Source organism: Hyperolius riggenbachi, chromosome 6, assembly GCF_040937935.1.
Source record: "Hyperolius riggenbachi isolate aHypRig1 chromosome 6, aHypRig1.pri, whole genome shotgun sequence".
Lineage (NCBI taxonomy): Eukaryota > Metazoa > Chordata > Amphibia > Anura > Hyperoliidae > Hyperolius > Hyperolius riggenbachi.
In genome coordinates this window covers 165,248,009-165,275,485 of record NC_090651.1, presented here as the reverse complement: position 1 = coordinate 165,275,485, position 27,477 = coordinate 165,248,009, and the positions used below count along the sequence as shown (strand labels likewise).

The window sequence follows — 27,477 nt, the reverse complement described above, 5'->3', positions numbered from 1 at the left end:
TAAGACCCCCCTGTTGGTGCCTAACCCTAAGACCCCCCCTGTTGGTGCCTAACCCTAAGACCCCCCTGTTGGTGCCTAACCCTAAGACCCCCCTGTTGGTGCCTAAACCTAAGACCCCCCTGTTGGTGCCTAAACCTAAGACCCCCCTGTGATAAGCATTAATAACGTTTTAAAAAAATTTGTACTGTTTTTCGTTTAAAAATAATGTTTTAAAAATTATAAATCATTAAATAATGTGTAATCATGAGAAACAGTTATAAAACATTAAAAGTCTCCGGGCGCCGCTTTTAAAACGTTATTTTTCTCCGGCGCCCTTTTTTTCCTGTTGGGCGCCGATTTAAACGATATTTATTATGGGAGTGAATGGTGGCGCCCTTTTTGTCCACATGCCTCATGCGCCCAAATTTCCTGCTTCGTGTGTGTGTGTGTGTGTGTGTGTGTGTGTGTGTGTGTGTGTGTGTGTGTGTGTGTGTGTGTGTGTGTGTGTGTGTGTGTGTGTGTGTGTGTGTGTGTGTGTGTGTGTGTGTGTGTGTGTGTGTGTGACTGTCACTGAGAGACAACTCCAGTGTGTTTGGCTGAAGCAAGTGCGTTATCTGAGTGATAAACCCAGCGTTTTTACACTTAAACACCTTCACTACAGTATTGTTATACTGTGTTGTAGTTAGTTAGTCAGTATAGTTTGTTAGTGTCAGTCTGTCAGTCAGTCTTTCAGCTGCAGCAGCTGCCTGCTTGGGTCCTGTGTCTTTGTCTGTGTGTGCTGCTGTGTGTGCACACAGTCCAGGCCTCTTGTTGCTGGCTGGCCTGCTATTAGCCTTAGTAGTTACACAGTATAGGTAGGTAGGAGGATTACTGTGTTATATTGTGTAGTTAGTGCAGTGCTATTAGTTGTTAGAGAGTGAGAGTAGTACTGTGTTAGCTGCCTGCTACTATGGATTATTGCAGTGCTGCTGTGCTGCTGACTGAGCAGTGAGCAGTGTCAGTGTGTCTTGCTGTCTGTCACTCCGTGCTGATTCACAGTCCAAGCCCGCCGCCAGTGGCGTACCTAGGGCATTTGACACCCGGTGCTGGGTATTAAAAAGACACCCCCCCCCCCCATTAAAAAAAAAAAAAAACAGCAAATGTGGCATGCTAAACGTGACACGGCGGGTAATGCCAGGTGTAGGCTCGCTCCCCCCCCTAAAGTTGTCCTTAGTATAGTATAGTGGCACCAGTATAGCTAACAAAAAATGGGTGCGGTTAAAAATGGGCGTGGCCATGACCGGATGAGGGCAGAGCTAACTAATTTAAAGTGAACCCGGGATAAGAGTGATATGGAGGCTGCCATATTCATTTTCTTTTAAACAATAGGCAGCCCTGCTGATCTATTTGGCTGCAGTAGTGAACTGAATTACACCAGAAACAAGCATGCAGCTAATCTTGTCAGTTCTGACAATATTGTCAGAAGCCCCTGACCTGCTGCTTGCTTATTCAGGGTCTATGGTTTAAAGAATTAGATGCAGAGGACCAGCACAGCAGCCAGGCAGCTGGTATTGCTTAAAAGGAGATAAATATTGCAGCCCAATATTATTCTCACCTCGGGTTCCCCTTAAAAGTGCAACACAAAGACAGTGGGCCTTTCCCCAGAAAATTCACATAATTGTTCAGGTTTTCTCAAGAAAATACACGTAATGTGAACAGATTTGACCAGAAAATAGTTCAATCATGTCGGCAGATTTGCCCAAAAAACACGTTCAATCATGTCGGCAGATTTGCCCAAAAAACACGTTCAATCATGTCGGCAGATTTGCCCAGAAAATACATGCAATCATGTCGGCAGATTTGCCCAGAAAATACATGCAATCATGTCGGCAGATTTGCCCAGAAAATACATGCAATCATGTCGGCAGATTTGCCCAGAAAATACATGCAATCATGTCGGCAGATTTGCCCAGAAAATACATGCAATCATGTCGGCAGATTTGCCCAGAAAATATATGCAATCATGTCGGCAGATTTGCCCAAAAAACACGTTCAATCATGTCGGCAGATTTGCCCAAAAAACACGTTCAATCATGTCTGCAGATTTGCCCAGAAAATACATGTAATCATGTCGGCAGATTTGCCCAGAAAATATATGCAATCATGTCGGCAGATTTGCCCAAAAAACACGTTCAATCATGTCGGCAGATTTGCCCAAAAAACACGTTCAATCATGTCGGCAGATTTGCCCAGAAAATACATGTAATCATGTCGGCAGATTTGCCCAGAAAATACATGCAATCATGTCGGCAGATTTGCCCAGAAAATACATGCAATCATGTCGGCAGATTTGCCCAGAAAATACATGCAATCATGTCGGCAGATTTGCCCAGAAAATACATGCAATCATGTCGGCAGATTTGCCCAGAAAATACATGCAATCATGTCGGCAGATTTGCCCAGAAAATACATGCAATCATGTCGGCAGATTTGCCCAGAAAATATATGCAATCATGTGGCAACCTGGCCAGAAAACACTTCAATCATGTAGCAGACCTGGCCAGAACAGTCGATACACCTGCTAATATAAATTAAATAAAAATTTACTCACCTGAAGCAGCAGCAGACCTCCTGTCCCGGCCTCCGTCCGGCGCGCAGCTCTCACGATCCTCTGCAGCCAGCAACTGAAACTCCCGCGGTGAGAGCAGGGCTACGGGAAAATGGCGCCCGAAGCCCTGCATTGCAGACTCAGTCTCCAGAGCAGGGCTTCGGACGCCATTTTACTGTAGCCCTGCTCTGCCGCTGTTGGAGCTGCGGGCTGCTGCTGTCAGTGAACTGACACAGCGTCTATTAGACGCCGAAAATCAGTTCACGCTGGGGGTGCTTGGACAATATTAGGGGGTGCTTCAGCACCCAAACCACCCCCCTGGCACCGCCACTGCCCCAGTATAGCTAGTATAGTTGCCCCAGTATAGCATAGTGGCCCCAGTATAGTTTAGTGTAGCATAGTGGCCCCAGTGTAGCATAGTGGTCCCAGTGTAGCATAGGTGCCCCCAGTGTAGCATAGTGGCCCCCAGTGTAGCATAGTGGCCCCCAGTGTAGCATAGTGGCCGCCAGTGTAGCATAGTGGCCGCCAGTGTAGCATAGTGGCCCCCAGTGTAGCATAGTGGCCCCCAGTGTAGCATAGGTGCCCCCAGTGTAGCATAGTGGCCCCCAGTGTAGCATAGTGGCCCCCAGTGTAGCATGGTGGCCCCCAGTGTAGCATGGTGGCCCCCAGTGTAGCATAGTGGCCCCCAGTGTAGCATAGTGGCCGCCAGTGTAGCATAGGTGCCCCCAGTGTAGCATAGTGGCCCCCAGTGTAGCATAGTGGCCCCCAGTGTAGCATAGTGGCCCCCAGTGTAGCATAGGTGCCCCCAGTGTAGCATAGTGGCCCCCGGTATGAGGGAAGCTTGGAAGGTGGGGTGGCGGGGTCCCCTCCTTCCGGCGCTTCCCCCTCCTAATTAGCAGCAGCCAGCAGCTTAGCGAAGCGGGCGGGGAGGACTTACTCACCTGCTCCAGGCGATGGCGCATAACGTCATCCTCACGTGACGCTGGTCTCTCTGTCGCTCACTGTGCTTCCGCAAATCAGGAAGCACAGTGGGCGGTGGAGAAGGTGGAGACCAGCGTCAGGTGACGATGACGCTATTTGCCATCGCCTGGAACGCAGGAAGTAGGTGAGTAAGTCTTCTCCGCCCGCTCCTGCCCGCTCATCAAGCTGCTGCTAATTAGGAGGGTGAAGCGCCAGAAGGAGGGGACCCAGGTGAGGGAGGTGGGGGGTCCGGCCCCCCTCCCCGCCGCTTTCCCCGCCACCCCTCCTTTCCGGGTTGCTTTCCCCCTCCTGTCCGGCCGGCACAGGCCTCTGTGGGGGCCTTGATGACACCCCCTGGGGCGCCCGACACCCGGTGCGGGGCGCCCCATGCCGCCCTATGGTAGGAACGCCACTGCCCGCCGCTAATAAAGTACAAGTATCCCACACTTCATCTGTGACATCAACACATTGTACTATGTCTGGCACTGGCAGCCGGGGGAGGGGCAGCAAGGCCAAGAGGAGAGGGAGCAGCATTGCGGCCTCCGTCAGCAGTTCTGCCGCATCAGTCTCCATTCCGCCGCAACCCACTGGCCGTCCAGCTGTTAGGGGGTGTTACGCTGCAGAGACGCAGCAGCGTGTTGCGGCCGTTTTCAAGCAGGGTCAGCGGCACAAATTGGAAGAGAAAGATGCCACGTCTGTGATGCAGCTGATGGTGGATGACGACGAGCAGGCCAGTGAGGCCACCACCAGCCCTAGAAAAAAACATTTTGTGCAAAATGGGCTTTGCAGAAGAGTCTGAGATGGTGACGGTGGTTATTGAGGGGGAGTCCGTCCATGATGTGTCAGCAGAAGAGGAGTTTGAGGCGGGCTCATCATCCCAGCAGTTGTTCGAGGAGGGGGAGTTTGATCTTGATTATGAGGTGAAGGACCCGAACTACCAACGACCGGAGGGGGATGTCATCTCTGACTCTGAGGAGGATGATTCAGTGGTTCTGGCACACAGGATCAGCATTGCAGGGATTGGCAGGAGCAGTAGTGGGCATGGAATGCGTGACCCATAGCCTGCTGCTCCATCTGCCAGTGGCACTACTACCACCAGCCGCACCACTCTACCCCAGGCCCCAACCACCACTGGGAGAAAATCAGCAGCAGCAGCATCCCCTTTTGAACGACGTAAAGGCAATCTGCAATCCCCAATATGGCAGTTTTTTCATCTGCCCTCACTTGATAGCATGTTTGTAACTTGTAATGTGTGCCATGTAAAGATTAGCAGAGGGTCTAACCCCTCCAATTATGGCACCTCCAGCTTCATCAACCATCTGGCCAATAAGCACAAACCTGAGCACAAGGAATTCAAGAGGCTGAAGGAAGCTGGCGCTGGCCCTTGCAGTGGTCAGAGCAGCATAACCCCGTTTGCCACTCCTGCCGACACTGAGGCCTGTTCAGGCAGCCAGTCCTCCTCAGTGGTCTCCTCTGCTTCCTGTGCAAGCACAAAACGCCACCACCACCAGACCCTGCTGAGTGAGTTGTTCGTGGTCAGGGCTCAGCCTCCCGGCAGCCGTTGCATACGCCAGCTGAACGGCTTGCTTACACGGGCCATGTCCTCCCAGCTCCTCCCATACTCGTTTGTGCAGGAGGGGAGCCAGATGCAGTGCGCAGCACCGGATTGACCCCCAGAGGCCTGAAAGTCGGAGAGGTGGTCGCCAACAATGGGGCAAACCTGGTTGCCGCCATCCACCAGGGAAACCTCACCCACATCCCCTGTCTGGCCCATGTCCTTAACCTGGTGGTGCAGAAATTCCTGCGCACCTACCAGGGGATGAACACTCTTTTAGGAGTGGCAAGGAAAACCGTGGGTCATTTTCACCGCCCGTGTGGTGCCACAGCGTCCCTGGAAGCAAAGCAGGGCCGTATCTATTAAGAGGCACCCGTGGGCCGGTGCCATGGGCGGGTCCTCGGGGGGGGGGGGGGGGCGGGTGGCCACTGTTTAATATAATTTTTTTTCCCCCCTTCTGACTTTTTTTTTAAATTATTTATATTTTGTGTGTGTGTGTGTGTGTGTGGGGGGGGGGGGGGCAGAGCACTGAAGGCTATGAAGTAAATTGGCCTCCTATGCTCCGCCCCCCCCATTTGAATGGACTAGTCGAGCCTGGGAAAAGTGTCTCCTCCTCCTCCTCTCTCGGCACCATTATAGATCACACAGGAGGACAGCACGAGGAGGTCGGGTCGGGACTCGGGAGACAGGCACGTGAAGCAGCTGCTGCAGCCCGGCCAGTTCTGTCAGTCTCAGCTACTAGTCCACTGGCAGCCTGCCCACTCGCCCAGCTACGCTACCTAGCGCTCCACTCGTCCAGACAGACAGGTACCCAGCCAGCGCCCTCACCCAGCCCAGGCAGCCACCACCAGCTACCCCAGCCCAGGGTCACAGGCAGCAGGCCCCAGCCCAGGGTCACAGGCAGCAGGCCCAGGCAGCAGCCAGCAGGCCACCACCAGCTGCCCCAGCCCAGGGTCACAGGCAGCAGGCCACCAGGTCACCACCAGCTGCCCCAGCCCAGGGTCACAGGCAGCAGGCCCCAGCCCAGGGTCACAGGCAGCAGGCCCCAGCCCAGGGTCACAGGCAGCAGGCCCCAGCCCAGGGTCACAGGCAGCAGGCCCCAGCTGCCCAGGCAGCAGCCAGCAGGCCACCACCAGCTGCCCTAGCCCAGGGTCACAGGCAGCAGGTCACCACCAGCTACCCCAGCCCAGGGTCACAGGCAGCAGGCCACCACCAGCTACCCCAGCCCAGGGTCACAGGCAGCAGGCCCCAGCCGCCCAGGCAGCCACCACCAGCTGCCCCAGCCCAGGGTCACAGGCAGCAGCCAGCAGGCCACCACCAGCTGCCCCAGCCCAGGGTCACAGGCAGCAGGCCACCAGGTCACCACCAGCTGCCCCAGCCCAGGGTCACAGGCAGCAGGCCCCAGCCACCCAGGCAGCAGGCCACCACCAGCTGCCCCAGTCCAGGGTCACAGGCAGCAGGCCCCAGCCCAGGGTCACAGGCAGCAGACCCCAGCCCAGGGTCACAGGCAGCAGACCCCAGCCCAGGGTCACAGGCAGCAGGCCCCAGCCCAGGGTCACAGGCAGCAGGCCCCAGCTGCCCAGGCAGCAGCCAGCAGGCCACCACCAGCTGCCCCAGCCCAGGGTCACAGGCAGCAGGTCACCACCAGCTACCTCAGCCCAGGGTCACAGGCAGCAGGCCACCACCAGCTACCCCAGCCCAGGGTCACATGCAGCAGGCCCCAGCCGCCCAGGCAGCCACCACCAGCTGCCCCAGCCCAGGGTCACAGGCAGCAGCCAGCAGGCCACCACCAGCTGCCCCAGCCCAGGGTCACAGGCAGCAGGCCACCAGGTCACCACCAGCTGCCCCAGCCCAGGGTCACAGGCAGCAGGCCCCAGCTGCCCAGGCAGCAGGCCACCACCAGCTGCCCCAGCCCAGGGTCACAGGCAGCAGGCCCCAGCTGCCCAGGCAGCAGCCAGCAGGCCGCCACCAGCTGCCCCAGCCCAGGGTCACAGGCAGCAGGCCACCAGGTCACTACCAGCTACCCCAGCCCAGGGTCACAGGCAGTAGGCCACCACCAGCTACCCCAGCCCAGGGTCACAGGCAGCAGGCCCAGGCAGCAGCCAGCAGGCCACCACCAGCTGCCCCAGCCCAGGGTCACAGGCAGCAGGCCACCAGGTCACCACCAGCTGCCCCAGCCCAGGGTCACAGGCAGCAGGCCCCAGCCGCCCAGGCAGCAGGCCACTCCCAGCTGCCCCAGCCCAGGGTCACAGGCAGCAGGCCCCAGCCGCCCAGGCAGCAGCCAGCAGGCCACCACCAGCTGCCCCAGCCCAGGGTCACAGGCAGAAGGCCACCAGGTCACCACCAGCTGCCCCAGCCCAGGGTCACAGGCAGCAGGCCCCAGTGGCCCAGACAGCAGCCACCAGGTCACCACCAGCTGCCCCAGCCCAGGGTCACAGGCAGCAGGCCCCAGCCGCCCAGGCAGCAGCCAGCAGGCTACCACCAGCTGCCCCAGGCAGCAGGCCACAAGGTCACAGGCTGCAGGCCCCAGCCGCCCACCAGCTGAGCTACCCACCTGCTACCCCAGGGTCACAGAGGCTCCTAGAACTCCGCTCGCTGCCAACCACATAACTGAGAAAGACCCTGAGGCTCAAAGAGCAGCCGGAGTTCTGAGGCTTTGGCCCGCCCCGCTTTTCCTCCTCCCCTGCTCCCCCTACAGCTCCCTAATGCTGAGAGAGACGTCAGGCGTACTCACACTGGCCTGACGTCTCTGCATCTTCACCATGTGTGGCATCGGCGGGAAATACCAGAGCTGGACAGAGACGAGGAGACAGAGCGAGTGAATGATTGAGCAGCCAGCTATGACAGCAGAGAGAGGAGCTGCAGCCCGAGCCTACCAGTGACAGCCTCTAGCTTGCCTCACAGACACCCAGAGGGACATAGCTGCCATAGCTAGCCCAGCAGAGTGCACAGAGACAGCCTGCCAGCCAGACACATGACAGAAGGAGAGGAGGTAATGTACAATGCTCTGTTGTGTTCCTTTTGCCCATACTCCTTCTCTCTTGAACACTGTTAGGGCTGGTTCACACGGACGTCTGCGTGGCGTCGCGTTTGATGACCGGCGGCTGCTGCGCGGTCAGGCTTTCAGCAGCTATCGCGTCTGGATGCGGTCAGCGTTTTTATTTCCCTAGGGGGACATTACCCATCGCGGTTGGTCGCCCCTGGAAGCTACATGTAGCTTCCAGGGCGGCCATGAACGCAAGTGAAAATCGAGACCCACGTTTGTGTAAAAGCTCAGTGCACGTTTGTGTAAAAACTCAGTGCAAACGCTCCCATTCACCTGAATGGGAGCGTTTAACACGACGTTCCCGAGCGCTTGCGGTAAGCGCTCCGCAAGCGTCCGTCTAAACCAGCCCTAACACTTTCTGTACCTGTCTATCTGCTTACCCTATGTCTCTCTCTCTCTGCCCACCCTCTCTAACCCTCCTTCCAACTCTCACCGAAATGCTGCCCACTGTATGATTATTTCCTGGTGAAATTTGCACTCATTGCGATTACTCTCTGGTGAAATGTTGCACTTATTGCGCTTATTTTCTGGTGAAATTTGCACTCATTGTGTTTATTCTATGGTGAAATGTTGCACTCATTGCGTTTATTCTCTGGTGAAATGTTGCACTCATTGCGTTTATTCTCTGGTGAAATGTTGCACTCATTGCGATTATTCTCTGGTGAAATGTTGCACTCATTGCGTTTATTCTCTGCTGAAATGTTGCACACATTGCGATTATTCTCTGGTGAAATGTTGCACTCATTGCGTTTATTCTCTGGTGAAACATTGCTGCGTTACGATTATTTTATGCTGAAATGCTGCCCCATTACGATTATTTGGCACCTATAGGGGAGGGGGGGGGGGGGGGGCATCCAAATTTTCGCAAGGGGGCCCAGTGATTTCTAGTTATGCCCATGATTACTACCTAAACTGGGGATACCTATAGACCTGGCTATCTATACTGGGGACACCTATAGACCTGGCTACTTTATACTGTACTTATACTAATTTATATAGCGCCAACATATTATGCAGCGCTGTACAGAGTATATTGTCTTGTCACTAACTGTCCCTCAGAGGGACTCACAATCTGATCCCTACCATAGTCATATGTCTATGTATGTATCGTATTCTAGGGCCAATTTTTAGTGGGAAGCCAATTAACTTATCTGTATCATTTGCTATTGGGATGTGGGAGGAACCAGAGTGCCAGGAGGAAACCCACACAGACACAGGAAGAACATACAAACTCCTTGCAGATGTTGACCTGGCTGGGATCCGAACCGGGAACCCAGCGCTGCAAGGCGAGAGCTCTAACCACTATGCCACCGTGCTGCCATACTGCTGTACTATATTGTACTGCCATCTTCAGCAGTACTTCACAGAGTACGTAGTCATGTCACTGACTGTCCTCAGAGGAGCTCACACTCTAATCCTACCATAGTCATAGTCTAATGTCCTACCATACTATTATTATGTATTTATATAGCACTTACATCTCCTGCAGCACATTACAGAGTACATAGTCATGTCACTGACTTTTCTCTGGGGAGCTCACAATCTAATACCTACCACTATTTTGTGTCAGAGAACACTGGCTAATGTGTGTTTTTTTTTTTTGGGGGGGGGGGGAGGGGAACATTTCCTACTTGCTTTTTTAGGGTCACTTTACTTATACCCGGGGAGAAAACGTGGCCCCACCGACTTTGGACTGCACTCTTACTAGGACATTTTAATTGGCCACACCCACTGTATGTTATGGACACGCCCACTGCAGTATGTGACCACTCCCATTTTTCACCGCGGCGACAACGCCCTCCTCGGGGGGGGGGGGGCATAGGTTTTGGGTGCCTAGGTGAGCCCAAACCCTAAATACAGGCCTGCCTGGAAGCCGTGCAGCTGAAGCTGAACCTCCCACGGCACTGGCTCATCATAGACGTTCCAACACGCTGGAATTCCACCCTGGCAATGTCTGAACGTCTAGTTGAACAGAGGCGGGCTGTCAACCTCTACCTGGCCAAAGCCACCATGGAGGCCAACTTGTCCGGGACCGGCACCACCCACCTCCCGGACATCATCCGCCCTGCTGAGTGGGGAACAATGCACCTGGTGTGCTTGGTGCTGGCACCCTTCCTGGAGGCCACTAACATGGTCAGCCGGGACCATGCGTCGCTGTGTGAGTGGGTCACCATGGTGTGCATGCTGGAAAAGGCCCTCGATGCTCTGCTGGAAGTGGGAGAGGAAGCCTTGGTCCAGCAGGAGCAGCAGCAAACTTTGCAGTCCACCTCTGTGCGGCAGGAGGAGGAGTTTGAGGACTTGGAGGAGTTGGAGGTCCCTGACCTTGAAGAGGAGGGGGCACAGCGGAGTGCAGCTGCAGTGGTGCGGGGGTGGAGAGAGCAGGATGAGGCTCAGGAATCAGATGAGGAGGACAGCACTGTCAGCGGTGCAGAAGATGATGGGTCAACAGAGAAGGCATCCCTGTTCCCCATGGCAGCGCACATGCTGCAGTGCCTGCGAAAAGACCCAAGGGTGAAGCAGATGCGCGCTCGGGAGGACATCTGGATCACCCTGATGCTGGACCCATGGCTGAAGGGGAAGCTGGCTCAGTTCCTGCCTGTAGGAGGAGACCCTGTGTGCCGAATGAGGGACTTGCAGCGGATTCTGGTTCGGCGCTTGGAGGAAGCCTTCCCCCAGACTCCCAACCCCCCTGCTGTCACAGTCCAGTCAGCACAGCAGCAGGTGCCTGCATCCAGCAGCAGCAGGCGCCCAACAAACCTGCGGTCTCTGACAAAGGCGCTCTACGTCACGCCAGTACCGCTGCCTACAGAGGAGGTGCCTGCAGCAGCATCCGGCTTTCAAAGCCAGAACCAGCACCTGACCCGGATGGTGGCCGACTACATGGGGTCCTACAGTGGGCTTGACACCGACACCCCTGTGGACCCCTTGGAGTACTGGGTCAAGCACCTGGATATCTGGAGCGAGCTGGTGCAGTACGCCCTGGAAGTGCTGTCCTGCCCGCCTTCCAGCGTGATGTCAGAAAGGTGCTTCAGTGCGGTGGCGTGGTCACCGAGAAGTGCTCTTGTCTGTCCCCCCAGTCTGTGGACAGACTGACTTTTTAAAAAATAAACCAGGCTTGGGCTGTTGGTGAGTTCCTGGCCACTGTTGTTGGCAAGAGGGGGAAATTAAGTGCCTGAGTGGGAATCACTATGCCTGCCTCACCACCCTTTACCACCACAACCTCCTGACTCCATCTTCATTAAGCCAGGTTTAAAAAATGTTTTACAGCCGTGGTACCAACAACACTAGGTGCCATAGCGATTCTCTGAAAACAATAGCTATGTAATTTTTTAGGAGGTGTCTGTGCTGTCCAAGTTGTGGAGAGGCCCCAACTGCGGCAGTACGACCACTTCCTGGAACCTCTCCTTTTTTAATGTTTTACCTGTGCCGTGGTACCAACAATAGGTGCCATAGCGATCCTCTGAACACAATAGCTGTGTAATTTTTTTGGAGGTGTCTGTGCTGTCCAAGTTGTGGGGAGACCCCAACTGCGGCAGTACGACCGCTTCCTGGAGCCTAGTCCTGATGTTGACAGCCATTTTTTTTGGGGGGGGGGGATTTTAAGTCCCCACATCATTAATTAGTGTTTCCCTTTACAAAATAATGATGCTACATGCCTCATATACCCTAAAAAAAATTTAAAGGCCACTTCCGGTTTTCCATCCGGTTATCCGAATCCGTCGGATATTGCGGTCAGATATCCAAATCGGATCGGAAAATTTTGAACTCGGATATCCGACCCGGATAGGATAGAGGGGTATCCGGATCCGAATTAGATAGTGAAAAATGGTATCCGAGCAGCACTGTACAGTATATGTGTGTGTATATACAGTGGCTTGCAAAAGTATTCGGCCCCCTTGAAGTTTTCCACATTTTGTCACATTACTGCCACAAACATGAATCAATTTTATTGTAATACCACGTGAAACACCAATACAAAGTGGTGTACCCGTGAGAAGTGGAACGAAAATCATACATTGTTCCAAACATTTTTTACAAATCACTAACTGCAAAGTGGGATGTGCGTAATTATTCAGCCCCCTGAGACAATACTTTGTAGAACCACCTTTTGCTGCAATTACAGCTGACAGTCTTTTAGGGTATGTCTCTACCATCTTTGCACATCTAGAGACTGTAATCTTTGCCCATTCTTCATTGCAAAACAGCTCCAGCTCAGTCAGATTAGATGGACAGCGTTTGTGAACAGCAGTTTTCAGATCTTGCTACAGATTCTCGATTGGATTTAGATCTGGACTTTGACTGGGCCATTCTAGCACATGGATATGTTTTTTTTAAAACCATTCCATTGTTGCCCTGGCTTTATGTTTAGGATCGTTGTCCTGCTGGAAGGTGAACCTCTGCCCCAGTCTCAAGTCTTTTGCAGACTCCAAGAGGTTTTCTTCCAAGATTGCCCTGTATTTGGCTCCATCCATCTTCCTATCAACTTTGACCAGCTTCCCTGTCCCTGCTGAAGAGAAGCAACCCCAGAGCATGATGCTGCCACCACCATATTTGACAGTGGGGATGGTGTGTTCAGAGTGATGTGCAGTGTTAGTGCACTGCCACACATAGCGTTTTGCATATTGGCCAAAAAGTTCCATTTTGGTCTCATCCGACCAGAGCACCTTCTTCCACATGTTTGCTGTGTCCCCCACATGGCTTGTGGCAAACTGCAAACTGCTTTTCTGTTAACAATGGCTTTCTTCTTGTCACTCTTTCATAAGAGCCAACTTTGTGCAGTGCACAACTAATAGTTGTCCTATGGACAGATTCCCCCACCTGAGCTGTAGATCTCTGCAGCTCGTCCAGAGTCACCATGGGCCTCTTGATTGCATTTCTGATCAGCGCTCTCCTTGTTCGGCTTGTGAGTTTCGGTGGACGGCCTTGCCTTGGTAGGCTTACAGTTGTGCCATACTCCTTCCATTTCTGAATGATCGTTTGAACAGTGATCCGTGGGATGTTCAAGGCTTTGGAAATCTTTTTGTAGCCTAAGCCTGCTTTAAATTTCTCAATAACTTTATCCCTGACCTGTCTGGTGTGTTCTTTGGACTTCATGGTGTTGTTGCTCCCAATATTCTCTTAGACAACCTCTAAAGCCCTCACAGAGCAGCTGTATTTGTACTGACATTAGATTACACACAGGCGCACTCTATTTAGTCATTAGCACTCATCAGGCAGTGTCTATGGGCAACTGACTGCACTCAGACTAAAGGGGGCGGGGCTGAATAATTACGCACACCCCACTTTGCAGTTATTGATTTGTAAAAAATGTTTGGAATCATGTATGATTTTAGTTCCACTTCTCACGTGTACACCACTTTGTATTGGTCTTTCATGTGGAACTCCAATAAAATTGATTCATGTTTAAGGCAGTAATATGACAGAATGTGGAAAACTTCAAAGGGGCCGAATACTTTTGCAAGCCACTGTGTGTGTGTGTGTGTGCGTGTGCGTGTGCGTGTGTGTGCGTGTGTATATAAACACATACAACCTAGGAATTTTGTTACTCTTGGGACCTTGGAATTTCTTCACAAAAATGGTCTCACTTAGTATGAAATCATTAAGGTTTATGGTCAAGCCCTGTAACCATACAGCATCGTAGTAATTCTTTTAATTGTTACCTGCTGAAAAAGCCATGAAAGCCTCTTGCTTTACAAACTTTCCATTATCATCAAGAAAATGCTTTGGATAAAACTGATATGGTTTCTCCCAGGCTTGCTGATCCTTCAGCACAGAGGACAAGTTGGTGATGATTGTAGTTCCCTTCAAAATGAGATAAATGAATTAGTAAACTGAAACAAACAACTTAGACATGGCAGATTATTCAGGTCTAGTTCACAGTGCTTAGTTGCGTTGCAGAATAATTCTAAAAGTCAACTCACTGCCCACACAGTTCTATGGGCCTGTTCACATATCTGCATTGTAACTGATCTAGTTATTCTAACTCTCTGCATGCAGGCTTTGTATTAAGTCTATGTACAGTCTCCATAGCAGTTCACACTTATTATCATGCATTATAATTAGTGTGTTATGCAAGCGACCACTGTGAACCTAGCCTCACTGCAATTATAAAGCACAGCTGAGGTGTTGGAAAACACTGTGAAACATTGGAAAACCTAAGTGATTCAGCAAACCTAGACTCATTTTTTTAGGTATCAAAAGTTATTTTTGTTTCAATTAGTTTAACTCCTAATTGCTTTAGTTAAAAACTGGAGGTAGAAACATAACTACCTTACAGGTGTGTCACTAGCCCCAAAGATCCGTGGTCAGTGCCATGGATCTATTCTGGGGTGCCACAGATATCCTTCCTGGCAGAATTGCGCAGTGGCCCTAGTGTCTGAGAATGAATCAGATGCTAGAGCTCATAGTATCTGCTTCTGAGATGCTCAGGGGAGAATCGCTGCTTACAGGAGATGTCTCTGGACTTGGAGAGTGGACAGAGGAGGTGAGTAGTTCTGCATGCTGAGCATGACAAATTGGTGCAGCGTCCCCAGCCAGCACTATTACTTATTACTTATTTTTTTATTCCTTTTGGAAAAAGTGTTTTTTTTCATATATGAAGTAAAACAATTTCCCATTGAAAAACCTCATTGTTGCCTATTGTATATCATCTGTTATAATTACTCATGTAGAGGGGTACAGTGAAAAATGTTTTTGTCAATTTTATAAAGTGGCAGTCCAGCTGATTTCTTTTTTATAAATGGCTTTATAAGTGGATGGATAGTATACTGGTTAAGGGTTCTGCCTTTGACACAAGCAATAGAGATGGCCCGAACGGTTCGCCCGCGAACGGTTCCCGGCGAAAATTCGGTGGTTCACGTTCGCGAGCGAACACAAACTTTTCCGGAAGTTCGATTCTCCCCCATAGTGCATCATTAGGTTCAACTTTGACCCTCCACATCACAGTCAGCAGAAGTGCTCTAACTGAATTGCTGTTGTTTATCCCTGCTTATTGCCTGAAGAAGTGGTCTGTGCCCGCGAAATGCGATGCATCTTTGGGGTATTTTCAATAAATATGTATATCTATATATTTACAGTCCTTGGTGTCTGCTTTAACGGAAGCGAGTCCACCACTTCCTCCCAGCAGTTTTTTAAAAATTTTATGTACTTTTATCCTTCTGGTGCCTCTGTTCACCTACCAATATATCACAGTCAGCAAGCACATTGTAGCCAATCAGGCTACACTCCCTCCTGGAGCCCCACCCCCCCATTATAAAAGGCAGGCAGCGTCAGGCTTTTCACTCATTCGTGTGCCTGCAGTAATTAGAGAAGGGAGAGCCGCTGTGCAGAGACCTATAGGGAAAGCTTAGTTAGGCTCTTGTAGGCTCCTTAGCTTGCTCCATGCTGATTCTTATTGCTAAAAAACATCCCTTAACAGCTCTTTTGAGAGCTAATCTTGTTCTTGTGATCTTTTTTTTTTGTGTGGCCCACTTGCATTATATACAGCCCTGTCAGTCAGTCGCAGCTGGCCTTTGGCCCCTTGGTGGTATAAATACTACTGTGCCAGTTGCAGATTTGTAATACAGATCACTGCATATACCTACCTGTTGTTCACTTCAGTGCACCCACCTACTTACGTGAGCGCATACAGTGTCACTGTGCACTGTGTCAGACAGTAACCGGACAGGGTAACTGTCTGTGTGTGACAGGTGCACATTGTAATACCCATCACTGCATATACCTACCTGTTGTTCACTGTGCACCCACCTACCTATGTGAGCGCATGCAGTGTCACTGTGCCTGTCCGGTACCTGTCTGTGTGTGACAGGTGCACATTGTAATACCCATCACTGCATTTACCTACCTGTTGTTCACATCAGTCCGTGCACCCACCTACCTACGTGAGCGCATGCAGTGTCACTGTGCCTGTCCGGTACCTGTCTGTGTGTGACAGGTGCACATTGTAATACCCATCACTGCATATACCTACCTGTTGCTCACTTCAGTGCACCCATCCACCTATGTGAGCGCACGCAGTGTCACTGTGCCTGTCCGGTACCAGTCTGTGTGTGACAGGTGCACATTGTAATACCCATCACTGCATATACCTACCTGTTGTTCACTTCAGTGCAACCACCTACCTACGTGAGCGCACGCAGTGTCACTGTGCCTGTCCGGTACCTGTCTGTGTGTGACAGGTGCACATTGTAATACCCATCACTGCGTATACCTACCTGTTGTTCACTTTAGCGCACCCACCTACCTATGTGAGCACACGCTGTGTCACTGTGCCTGTCCGGTACCTGTCTGTGTGTGACAGGTGCACATTATAATACCCATCACTGCATATACCTACCTGTTGTTCACAGTGCACCCACCTACCTACATGAGCGCACGCAGTGTGATATTTAATGCCACTAGTCACTGTACCTGTTCACGGTACGTGTGTGTGACAGGTGCACATTTGTAATACCCACCACTGCATATACCTACCTGTTGTGTTCAGTGCACCCGCAGTGTGATATACCACTCCGTGCATACCTGTTAACTGTACCTGTGTGACTGCACATTGTATTAGTCAAGTCAATGCATACCTTTCACTTCACCCTCCCCCCCCCCCCCCCCACATGTGGACAAAATAGACAAAACAGGTAGAGGCAGAAGTAGAGGCAGACCCAGAGGAAGGACACCCGGCAGGTCTGTGCGAGGTTGTGCTGATGTGATTTCGTGCGGCCCTGAACCAAAGTACAGTGCTCAAAAGAAGGCACGTCCCATCAACTCCCAAGATTGTCAGGACGTGGTTGACTATTTAACACAGAACACCTCATCTTCCGCAGCCACCAGCGCTACTACAAGCACCACATCTGCTGCATTTGACAGTTCGCAGGAGTTATTTAGTGGGGAAATCACTGATGCACAGCCATTATTGTTACAACCAGATGAAGGCGCTAAGCAAGTTACACCACCTCATATGTCTGAGTTAGGCGACACTATGTACGTAACGTGTGAGGAGGAGGATGATGAAGTACCTGCTGTTGGTGCAGTTTTAGAGGAGTCTGAGGCAAGCGAAGCTGGGCAGGATGATTATGATGATGACGATGATACGGATGCCACGTGGGTTCCTAAGAGACGAAATGACCAAGGAGACAGTTCAGAAGGGGAGTCAGAGAGCAGTAGGAAGAGACGAGTTGCTGAAAGAAGCAGGGGGAGCTCATCACCAGAAACAGCTGGTGGCAGTGTCTGGCACCATGTATCGCCACCTATGGACAGTTATCCAACATGACCTTCAACGGCAGTTACTGATGCCACCATAGTGCCATCACCCCAGGGGGGCTCAGCGGTGTGGACATTTTTTAATGTGTCTGCCTCAGATCAGAGCAATGCCATCTGTTCTCTCTGCCTACAAAAATTGAGCCGTGGAAAGGCCAACACCCACATAGGAACAACTGCCTTATGAAGGCACATGCAGAAAAGGCACAAACTGCAATAGGAAGATCACCAGAGGAAAAGCAGCACACAAAAGAAAAGCCACCCTCCTTCTCCTCTTCCTCCTTCAGGTGCAGCATCTTCAGCCGCTTTCTCCCTTGCACCTTCACAGCCACCCTCCTCCACTCCGCCTCTGACCTTGAGCGGTTCCTGCTCCTCTGCCCACAGCAGCAGCCAGGTGTCCATGAGGGAAATCTTTGAGCGGAAGAAGCCAATGTTTGCCAGTCACCCCCTTGCCCGGAGTCTGACAACTGGCTTGGCGGAACTGTTAGCACGCCAGCTGTTACCATACCAGCTGGTGAACTCTGAGGCCTTCCGTAAATTTGTGGCCATTTGGACACTGCAGTGGAAGATACCAGGCCGCAATTATCTCTCTAAAAAGGCGATACCCAACCTGTACCATGAAGTTGAGAGGCAAGTGGTGTCATCTCTAGCACACAGCGTTGGGTCAAGGGACCATCTGACCACGGATGCCTGGTCTGCCAAGCACGGTCAGGGCAGGTACATTACTTACACAGCCCATTGGGTCAACCTGGTGACTGCTGACAAGCAGGGAGTACGTGGCTGTGCAGCGGATCAACTTGTGACACCTCCACAGCTTGCAGGCAGGCCTCCTGCCACCTCCTCTCCTCCTGCTACATCCTCTTCGCTGTCTTCCTCCTCTTCCTCCTTGGCTGAATGGCAGTTCAACTCTACTGGTGCTGCAATATCCTCTCCAGCTACACAGCCCCAGCTCCCCAGGGCCTATGCTGCATGCCAGGGACGACGGTGTCACGCCATCTTAGACATGTCTTGCTTCAAAGCGGAGAGTCACAATGGAGCAGCTCTCCTGGCCACAGCGATTAACCATTCAATTGTAGAATTAGGTCAGGGATGCGCAGCCTTCTACCTGTATTTGTTTCCATAATTTTGTAACTACCAGGCTAGCAGCTCCCATAGTGCTTTCCTGTTTGCATGGTATTTAATTATGCATATGTTTTGCATCTGTTTGATTGCTGAGTGTGTATTTGAGCTATTTAAGTGGTGCACATGAGGTGATAAGTAATTCAAATGCAGCCTATGTGGTGAGCGCTGGCTTTATTCTCTGCTGTCCATATTGAATGTAAGTTACACATTTTTGCTTAGCTGCTGCCAGGGTAAGGACACATGCTTTTAACTTAGGTTAGATAGTGTAGGACATCTGCTTCGGAGAATTACCTCAACGTTGGTGCAGATGTCTAGTAGATTGTATTTTGCATGCAAATTATAATGGAAGCTAAACTTTCTCCATAAACCAGTATTGCATTGTTTGGATGTAGACACTGTGAGCAGCGATGAACCCTTGGACTACTGGGTGCGCAGGCTTGACCTGTGGCCAGAGCTGTCACAATTTGCCATCCAACTTCTGTCTTGCCCTGCCTCAAGCGTCCTGTCAGAAAGGACCTTCAGCGCAGCTGGGGGCATTGTCACTGAGAAGAGAAGTCGCCTAAGTCACAAGTGTTCAGTACCTCACCTTTATCAAAATGAATGAGGCATGGATCCTGGAGGGCTACTGCCTGGCCCGCCCAAAGACTAAGTCAGTCCCCACACACAGCATCTCTGCCTGCACGCCGTGTGACTGCCTGCCCCAAGACTAAGTCACTCCCCACACAGCATTTCTGCCTGCAGGCCGCTTGACTGCCTTCTCCGCCACCACCTACAGGGTCCAGGACACCAGGCGGATTCCTGAATTTTTGCGGCCGCTGCTAGCAAAATAATAATAATAATAATAATAATTTTTCAGGTGCGTGTACATGCCTGCCTAATTTTTCTTGCTGCACTGCAGCTGCAACAACAAAACAAAAGGCATGTAAATGTACCAATTCCCCTTCGTGATCATTACCTTGCCGCGGTGAAGGGGCTTGCATATCACAATGAAGCAATGACCGACGGAGATATGAGTGTTTCGCGCGGGGGGGGGGGGGGTGCACACCCAAGATAATAAGGTCGTTGCTTCATTGTGGACAGACCAAATTTGATCAGCTGGACAGTCACTGTTGTTCTATCGTTGAGCTACCACAGCTCGGCGACCATATGGGCTTGAAAACCACCACGGCCTGCACTTTCACCATGGTGCGCACCAGTCCAGCACGACCGTCACTACACAAACAGCTGTTTGCAGTCACTGCATACCTTTCACTGCATCTTTGACTGCACATTGTATTATACCTGCCAGTCAGTGCATACCTTTCACTTGAATGGATGGCAGGCTTGCCCTCCATAACAGATTCTCGTTAAAGGATTTAAAGTTGATTAATCTCATATACAGCAGGGCCTCGAAAGTCCTCCTGTATTGTTATTTTTAGTCACTACCTCGGGACGTGCATGCCATGCCTGCTGCCTTCCTTGGATGTGTGGTAGCCGTTCCTGCTCCTTTGCCCACAGCATGCCTGCTGCCTTCCTTGGATGTGTGGTGGTAGCCGTTCCTGCTCCTTTGCCCACAGCGTGCCTGCTGCCTTCCTTGGATGTGTGGTGGTGGTAGCTGTTTCTTAGGCTCCCACTCCGGACCGGAATCGAACCAGGATTCGCCGGCCATTACCCGTGGTCACCATGCTACTGAGAAAGTACCATCGAAAGTTTTACACAGTTGAATGAATGGCAGACTTGCCCTCCATAACAGATTCTCATTAAAGGCAAGTGGTGTCATCTCTGGCACGCAGCGTTGGGTCAAGGGTCCAACTGACCACAGATGCCTGGTCTTCAAAGGACGGTCAGGGCAGGTACATTACTTATACAGCAAATGGGTCCTTACTTGGATGTGTGGTGGTAGCCGGTTCTCAGGCTCCCACTCCAGACCGGAATCAAACCCTGATTCCGCGGCCATTGCCCGTGGTCACTCACAATGGCAGACTTGCTCTCCATAACAGATTCTCGTTACAGGTACTGAACAGCCAGCAGAAAATGTAATTTAAAAAAAATAGATGTAGGCTTAAACAATGGTAGAGAAAGAACCATCGAAAGTTGATAAGGCAGTCAGACATTACCTGATATCACTGAGGAAGAGCAATCTCGCCATGGTGCGCACCAGTCCAGTACGGCTGTCACAACACAAACAGCTTTGCAATAGGGAAAACAGAGGCGCCAGCAGGATAAAAGTAGATAAAACCTTTAAAATTTGCTTGGAGGAAGTGGTGGACTTGACTCCATAAAGCAGACACGAAAGACTGTCTGAAAATACATACATTTATTGTAAAGTACCCCAGGGATGCAGCGCATTTCGCTAGCTAAGCCCACTTCATCAGGCAATAAGATGGGTACAACAACAGCAATTCGGATACAGCAAGTGAAGCGCCTCTGTCTTTTTTTTTTTTTTTTAGATAAATACATACATTTATTGTAAAGTACCCCAGGGACGCAACGCGTTTCGCAGGCTAAGCCCGCTTCATCAGGCAATAAGATGGGGATAACAACTGTAGGCAAGAGACAACACACATTGCTATAAATGATTGCTACAATAATTTATGCAGTAGATTTTATACATAGTATACTTGATAATGGGGTGGACTTAGTGTCATAGTCATGGTGCTCAAAATTATATGAGCCGTATTAGGAGCATATAAGCACAAAAGTGCTGGTGCAGTGGAAAAATAGGGATATCAAAAAACTATATAGTCCCCTAGGGATAATCAGAAAACCATGTATTTACACATTTAAAAAATGGAAATCAAAATAGATTGAAAATATTGGTACTATTAATATAAATATACATAAACATATTAGTATTAATTAGGTGATTAGCACTATGTAAAAAGGAGATATATATGGCCAAAAAACGTATACAATGGTGAAATGTACAGTAGGTAGGCAAAAATTTATAGAAACTTAAAAAATGGTAAAGTGTATAGTAGGTGGGCAAAAAAATCATAGAAAGTACTGCAAATATATCATAAACTTACCAGGAATTCGGATACAGCAAGTGAAGCGCCTCTGTAATGAAATGAGGACGCTTGCTGCTTTAAAGAGACACTTAAGCGAGAATAAATCTCGCTTCAGTGCTTATATTCAGCAGGGGCATGTGTGCCCCTGCTAAAACACCGCTATCCCGCGGCTAAACGGGGGTCCCTTACCCCCCAAATCCCCCCCTGCAAAATCTACGACCAACTTAGTCGTAGATTTTGCTGCTCTTGAGGCAGGGCTAACGGCTGCAGCCCTGCCTCTCAGCGCCGTCTATCAGCGGCGCATCGCCGCCTCTCCCCCGCCCCTCTCAGCGAAGGAAGACTGAAAGGGGCGGGGGAGAGGCGGAGATACGCGCTGACAGAAGCACGTGAGGCAGGGCTGCAGCCATTAGCCCTGCCTCAATGCGGAAGCGCTGCCCGGGACTCCACAAGGGAATTGGGGAGGTAAGGGACCGCCGTTTAGCTGCGGGATAGCGGCGTTTTAGCAGGGGCACACATGCCCCTGCTGAATATAAGCACTGAAGCGAGATTTATTCTCGCTTCAGTGTCTCTTTAAGTACACTGCTGGAAGTCAGGAAGACCAATCAAATGAGTAGGAGGGCTGGGGTGGGCAGGATTAGTTGCCCAGGCAACTGTAATGGCAACCAAAGGCTGTTGCCAGCTGTGTAATAATAGTGGGTGCGCCGAAAGCGGCGCACCACAAGGGGTAGTAACGGAGCATGCGCCGAAATGATCCAACGCAAACAGCTGTTTGCGGTGCACTACACAGTGAGTTTGGTTTGTCAGTATGAAGCAGTACTCTAATTACACTCCCTGATTGATGTATACACATGCAAGAGGTTTTAAAGCATTTTAGGCCTGCTATTAAGCATTCAATGTGATTTCTGCCCTTAAAACGCTGCTTTGCATCAAATCCAGATTTTTCTCTGGGACTTTTGGCGTCTATCCCACTCATCCATGTAAAAACTCAGATGTTAGACCCCTTGAAACATATTTTCCATCACTTGTGGCCAGCATAAGTGTTTCTAGTTTTCAAAGTTCGCCTCCTCATTGAAGTCTATTGCGGTTCGCGAAAGTTCGCCCGGTTTGCGAACCGAAAATCGTAAGTTCAGGCCATCTCTAACAAGCAACCAGGGTTTTAATTTTGGCTCTTCCTGTTCAGTAAGCCAGCACCTATTCAGTAGGTGCTCTTGGGCAAGACTCACAAAGGGCCAGTGCACACCAAAAAACGCTAGTGTATCCGCAAATGCTAGCGTTTTTCAGAGCAATTCTAGGCATGTGCAGAGCGATTTTCTACACATGCCTAGAGTTTTTTGGAGCGTTTGTGTAGCATATTTTAGTTTTTGTTACAGTAGAGCTGTAACTGAACAGCTTCCGTAACAAAAATGCTTGGAAAATTGCTCTTATCTAGCGTTTTTTTCAGAGCAATTTTCCACTTTCCTATGCTTAACATTGAGGCAGAATTGCCTCAGAAATCTGCAAAAATGCTGCAGGACCTGAGTTTGCATTTGGGGAAAAAACGAATCGCTCTGGTGTGCACCCTCCCACTGAAATACATTAGCCAAGCGGTTTTCAAACCGCAAGTGTTGTGCACCAGCCCTAACACTGTTACTGCCTACTGAGTGTGCTCTAGTGGCCTCATCGCAAGCTCTTTGAGTCCGATATGAAAAAAAGTGCTTTACAAATATAGTTTTTTTTTTTTTAAATATTATCTGGCGATCACAACAGAAGAGTGGCAATCTCAGATACTGTAAGTGGCAATCCCTTATAAAGGTCATTTAAGCTGATCACCAATTTTATAAGTATGGAGAACTAAAAACAGACATTTTTTTCTGGCAATAAGTCATCTTTATAAATAAGCACTTGGGCCATACATGTAAAAAGGGTGCCAGAGATTGTAGCTGCTAGTAGAATATTAATGATTTTACCAATATTCTACTATTTGGCAATAGGTAATACCGATAATTTTTTTACCAATATTTTTCTATCACTATACCTGATTACAAAATATATTAGGCACTGCCGATGCTCAAATTACCCTCTGGGAGCCATTATATTAACACTGTGGTCTATGCGGCAGCTATTTTTACCTATCCGCCACACGCACCCAAATTACCTGCTTCAGCACCTCGGGGTTGTGTCTTGTCAGTTGTGAAATGTTCATGTTCATGTACTCAACTACAACAGCACCACCAGCGCTAATTCACTAATCTTTTAGTCCTCACTATTATTTTCTACCTAGTCAACATTAGGCCTAGGCTTGCAGTAACAGAAAATAGCTTTGCAAGTATTCAATTGCAACCATCTTGTATTTTAATAAATGATTCCCATAATATTATACTAGAAAATAAAAGATTCTCGCTCAAGGCAGAACCACATAATATGTAGACATTGGGATCTTTACAACACAGTGAAGGTGTTGACTGTGTCTACTGTATATATGCTCTCATGCAATACCAAGGCTGTGTACACATGAGCAGAACCACAGGCAGTCTTTTCAAGTAATCACTGATTACAATTAATTTACTAATTGGAGATCAGCCACAAAAGCAAAAGTACTGCTTGTGTATGATGGCTTTTATGACTACCTCTTTGTTCATTGTTACCAGTGTGTATGTGCAAGAAGGGAACCCAGAAATTTGGGCACCTGTTGTCACACAGAACCCTTTCTCTACCGATGCCTAACCCTAACCAACCCACCTCTGGTGCCTAACCCTATCCCCCCCCCCCCACACACACACACACACTTACTTGCCAATGCCTTACCCGAACCATAAAAATCAATACTAACATGCGCTAGTTTAAGAGCAAAAACGTTTCACTATTTCTTCAAAGTTAAAAAGCCTTAAAATCTTACAACACGGTGCACCAGAGTACCTATTACGCAAACAAGCCACCCTCTCATACACACACACATACAATAGAAGGGCCCTTCTATCTAATCAGCTTCCCCCAATAGTAGCCACTTCCTACAAAATGTTCGTTCCAAAAAGGGTTAATACTCCATATGATTCCTTCGTTGCAACATATAATCAAAAGTTCCTTTTGCAGTGGGTGTCTCAGTTCAACCTTAAGCTTCAAACATAAGATTCCAACTTATTCAGTTTATATTGGGCAATATCCGCATAAACTCACGTGTCCCATAATATAGACAGTCTATGGCAACTTCTCACAGGGTAGATCCCTTCACTTAGAGCTTCTTTGCTCTTACAAGATACTTCTGCTCGCTGCCTGTCTCAGCTTCTCTCTGCGTCTTTCTTGCGGCATACGTGGGTTCCGTCTGTCAGGCTCAGAGCCCCGCTCGCCGCACTTCCGCTCAGCTGATCCGGCTTGCGTGTCAGGATGGGTGACGTCACCTCGTAAGCCTCTGGACCTTTGTTCACAAGCGGCTGCTGCGCGCTTACACAGCCTGCTCAATCCCGGGCTCCTAAGCAGATACTTTTTTGCATTAAAGCGACCTCTACGCGTTTCAGCCAATAACGTTGGCCCTCATCAGGAGGATTTGGTAATGCTAGAGTCTTCGATCCGATCAGTTCCCCTCTGTTTATAGTATCATGTTGCCATTTTGCTCCACCCGTATTTAAATACTCTGTTGGATCCTTAGTTCTTAAGGTGAAAGGCTCCCATTACACATTACCAGTGGGCATAATATGCATTCTTCTTACTGTAATCTTAAATAAAACCACAGCAGAGGCCTATCTATACACAATCCACCATAACATTCATACTATTAATGAAAATACATAATTTCATAAAATGTATTTAAAAAATGCAAAAAATTCCATTTCACTATTCAAACCTTTAGGGGCTAATGTGTCTAACTGATAAATCCATTTTGACTCGTTTTGTGACATCTTGCATATATAGTCTCCGCCCCTTTTCCCAGGTTGAATAATTTCCAAACCATAAAAAATGGTCCCCTTTAGGAGGCCCCATGTTTCTCTTTATAATGCTTGGACAACGGGTGTCCCTCAATTTTCTTTTCTATATTATTAAAATGCTCTCCAATCCTCCTCTGCAAGGACCTTTTGGTCCTCCCCACATACCTTTTTTGACAGGGGCATTGAATACAGTAAGTCACACCATTCGTTGTACAGGTAATGGAGTCTTTAATCTTATAAATGGTCAGGTCTGGTGCTACCACCTCCAATATCCTTCCTGGGTTCCCTGTTCTCCTACAATTTAAACAAAGGCCTTACCCTAACCACCCACCACCCAGATGTCAGAGGTTGAATTTACACTTATCAGTTATTTACAGGAATGGGGAATGTGTTTCAGTTTCTCATCATTTCATCCATAATCCTTATAGTTTATTGCATGCAAAGTCCACAAAAGTAACTATAGCATGCGCCAGGACAGAATGAAAGATAAGGTCTTTGATTAGCTGATGTCTCCTCAGAAAACTCTGCCTTGCAGCTGCCCTCTTCCCACCTGGACAGAACAAATATGATGAGCTAATCCGTCTGGATTTCCATCAAGTGATTTCACCTTATTTCTTAACAGAATTTTTAGCATCCCAATAATGCTGTGAATAATCATTATTATTTAGCATTTATATAGCACTGACATCTTCTACAGCACTGTGCAAAGCATATTGTTTTGTCACTAAAAGGACCTCTGTCGTGAAAATCTTAAAATTTAAAATACATGTAAACATATACAAATAAGAAGTACGTTTCTTCCAGAGTAAAATGAGCCATAAATTACTTTACTCCTATGTTGCTGTCACTTACAACACTGGTTGATTTCAGCCATCGATCGATCGATCAATCGATTGGAAATCGATTCTATCAAATCAGCTGATCAATTTGTGGCTGATTTCGATCGATTTGATCTATGTGACTGGATGGATCTAGGTCGATCTGCTGCTGGCAGCAGATTGATGGCCGATAGAGTTGCATTGGATCTAATGGTCCAATAATGCATTTAGATTGATTTCCAATAGATTTCATTCTGAAATGTATTGGAAATCTGTTCCTAGTGTGTGGCACACATCAGATAGATTCCTGTCAGATTCGACTTGACAGGTATCTGACAAATCTATCTGATGGTCGAATCTGCTGCAAATCTTAAGGTGTATGGCCACCTTAAGTAGTAGGAATCTGACATTACCGACAGATTATGGACAAGCCCATCTTCTCATGGGGGGTTCTCAGGGTTTTCTTTGTTTTTAAAAGCACTTAGTGAATGGCAGTTGTTCCATCCAACTGCCAAAAAAAGTGTGCAGCAAGCAGGGAGGCTGGCCAGCATCTTTGTATAAATCTTTTTCAGGGAATGTCTTTATAAAGAATAAAGGCCATACTGAGAATCCCCCATGAAGAGATGGACTAACCCAAAACCTGTTTATAATGTCATATTTCTACTACCTTCTGTAAGTAACTGCAAAATAGGAGAAAAGTAATGTATGGCTCACTTTACTCTGGAAGAAATGTACTTTTTATTTGTATGTGTTTTAAATTTTAAGATTTTCGCGACAGTTCCTCTTTAACTGTCTCACAATCTAATCCCTACCATAGTCATGTGTCATATCACTACCATAGCCATAGTCATATGTCTATATTGAGTAGTGTATGTATTGTAGTCTAGGGCCAGTTTATTAAATAATAATAATTATCAGATCATTTGTATAGCACTTTTCTCCTGTCGGACTCAAAGTGCTGAAGAACTACAGCCACTGGGACGCGCTCATGAGGCCACCCTGCAGTGTTAGGGAGTCTTGCCATAAACTCCTTACTGAATAGGTACTGACCCTAGCTAGGATTCAAACCCTGGTTTCCCGTGTAAAAAGCAGTACCCTTAACCAGTACACCATCCTGCATGCATGCAGCGAGATAGAATAACACAATCTGTGACTATAAAGAGGCCCACAGGCCCATAGAAGTGTATGGGTAGTGAGTTGATATGTAGAGATGTTAGCGAACCATTCGCTAGCGAATTTCTATGGGTAAATACTACTTCCGGTTCGCTATGA

The 27,477-nt window shown here is 49.1% G+C and overlaps 1 pseudogene; it reads right to left on the bottom strand.

Annotated features, from left to right (window-relative positions):
* LOC137521215 (cytochrome P450 2D15-like) overlaps window positions 1-27,477 on the bottom strand; it is a 180,713-nt pseudogene that overhangs the window by 42,165 nt on the left and 111,071 nt on the right.